Source organism: Acyrthosiphon pisum, chromosome X, assembly GCF_005508785.2.
Source record: "Acyrthosiphon pisum isolate AL4f chromosome X, pea_aphid_22Mar2018_4r6ur, whole genome shotgun sequence".
Lineage (NCBI taxonomy): Eukaryota > Metazoa > Arthropoda > Insecta > Hemiptera > Aphididae > Acyrthosiphon > Acyrthosiphon pisum.
In genome coordinates, this window is record NC_042493.1 from 22,420,051 (window position 1) to 22,422,988 (window position 2,938).

Below are 2,938 nucleotides of genomic sequence, written 5' to 3' on the forward strand. Positions count from 1 at the left end.
ATCATGTAGATTCTGAGATATTCAATTTTGTATATCCATTAATTGTTAATGTGATAAATGACAATTGATGTTCAATATTATATATATTTTTGATATTCCTGATATATATATAACTTCAAATATTTCAAAAATTGTTTGAATAGAATATTCCTAAGATAAGTTTTAAACTATATATTCTATATATTTGTATGATAAATATTATTTAGATTCAAATGATATAAGAATAATATTCCTAAGATATTAATAGATACCAAACTGAGAGTGTAGTAATATCCAATAGATATGTATCTAATATAAAAGTTAAGATATCCAGGGGATATTGCAATTTACTTATTAAATGAATATTTGATTTATGATATCTACATAATACAACAGTAAATATATTGCTGAAATAAAATATTTCAAATAATACAATATATAAACAATTTTGGTTCATAAGACATACATACAATAAACAAGAGATATCAAAAATGTTTATAGGGAGTTAATTGATATATTTCACAGATATATATATATTTTAATGGGAATATTATTTTGATATATCTACAATATTTTTATGCTATATGTGGGATGCTGTATCCCCTTCTCTTTCCACGAGGAGAGCTCGGTTGGCATCAACGCTTGCTACAAGAGGGCCCTCGCCTAACCCCTGTTCGCAATCGGAACAGTATCAGGGAGTATACTAGCTATCGTCTTGCTATTCGTTACAATGGCAACAACGACACGATCCACGTTACTAAGAGTTTATTACATAATGGTCGATTTCTGTTTCAACAGTTTGTGGGTGATCATTACCTTCGAATTGAAGCGAACAACTTACAGTACATTAGATGGCATCAAGCTGAGCTTTTCGACGAATCGTATCAGGGGCTTGTGGATCACATCAACCAACAGCTTCAACTCGACGCACCCGTGGCGGGCATCGGCCGTAGGATGATTTTACCATCGTCGTTCACAGGCGGTCCCCGTTTCATGAAACAGTGTTATCATGACGCGATGGCAATTGTGTGTAAGTGTGGAAAGCCTAATCTTTTTATCACATTTACGTGGAATCCTAGCTGGCCGGAGATCACACAGAATCTACCGAGATGGGCCACGGCAAGCGACAGACCAGACTTGGTGTCCAGAGTGTTCAACGCGAAACTCAAGCAGCTGATGCGCGACATAACGGTGAACAATATTTTTGGTAATGTCGATGCATATGTTTATACTGTCGAGTTTCAGAAACGAGGACTGCCACACGCCCACATACTGATCATTCTGAGTGAGGGTAGCAAGTTGCTAACCGCCGACGACGTGGACAATGTAGTGTACGCCTTCTTGCCAGACCCGGTGACTGAGCCGCGTCTATTCGATTGTGTGACGAGACACATGATCCACGGGCCATGTGGCACGCTGAACCCAAACAGCCCATGCATGGTGGACAACAGTTGTTTAAAGAAGTTTCCAAAAGAATACAGCTAAGAGACTGTATACATTGCTGACGGTGGTTACCCAAAGTACTGTCGGCCAAACAATGGACCAGAAATCAAGAGGTCAGCAATGAGTTTGTCGTGCCTTACAATCTGTACCTGTTGGCAAAATACGATGCACACATTAACGTAGAGGTATGCTCTACTGTGAAGAGTATTCAGTATTAGTATAAATACGTAGGTATATAAAGGGCATGATGCTGCGACCATGGAAGTATGGAACGGAAATGAAATAGACAGGTATGTTATCAAAATGCATTTTTCTATAAGTTAACACATTATATTCTTTCAACTATTGCATTTATAAAGTTTTTTTGGTGTTCTGGCCTCACAGTGACCTCATAATCTAACGTACATTGCACTTGCAAATTATGTAAACTTAAATTATTGTACATAAACACAACATAGAACAGCAGTACTTTTGTAAATTTAGAAATTTCATATATATGTTATACGTTTGTTTCATTTGACAAGCATTTCTCTGTTCACACTACAATAACTTAACACTACAGTAGTTGTCCACTAACAGTATATCATTAAGAAATTGATTACATCATGTTATTAACTTTTATAAATTAAAAAAATAAATTAGATTTTTGAAAGCCATTTAACGCTTATTAGACTAAGTCTTAATGTCTTCAGTTATGTATAGAATATAATTAAAATGCAAAAAAAAAATTTAGGAAATTATAATATATACTACTATAACCACTTTATATATATGAATATATATGAATAGATTGACTGTTTTGAAAGTTCTGTATTATTTTTGTGAACCTTAACTAGACTTCTGTTAAACTATAGGTGGTGTGTAACCACAACACATTTATTTCAAATTCCTTTTTTTATATATTGGTGTTCTATTGGTTACAAATTATAGAAATATTAATATATATTGTTATATTAATCCAAAAAACCAAAAAAAACAACATTTATCGTATTTTTCTTTATCACCACTGCAATGTGTTACACTATATTTTGACATAATTACATTTATTATACATACATCACAACAGTGCATTTTTTGAGCTAGTAAACTGGGTGACACAAATGTCGCCCAGTGAAGATATTTTGTCGCCTAATTGACTGTATTTTTAAAGACTGGGCGACACACAATTTATTAAAGAAGAATTTTTATTCTATGTAAAAAAATAGATAATTCTGATAATTAGTTAATACTTAATGATGACAAAACATTTTGTGGGTAGGTCTAGGTAGGTACATATTATAACAATGGCCATAATATTATCGATATTAAATACAAAATGTATTGTAGAATATGATAAAATTAATTATAATAATATTTATAACAATAAGCGTAAACTACCAAAATGTGTAAAAATAGCCACCAATAACATTTCACGAGACGACTGCGGTCTGCGACGACGGACGAGCTACGGTCGACGGTTCACGGTATTGTCAATAATATAAATTTATAGTTATTTAACATATTTTGCCTTGCATTG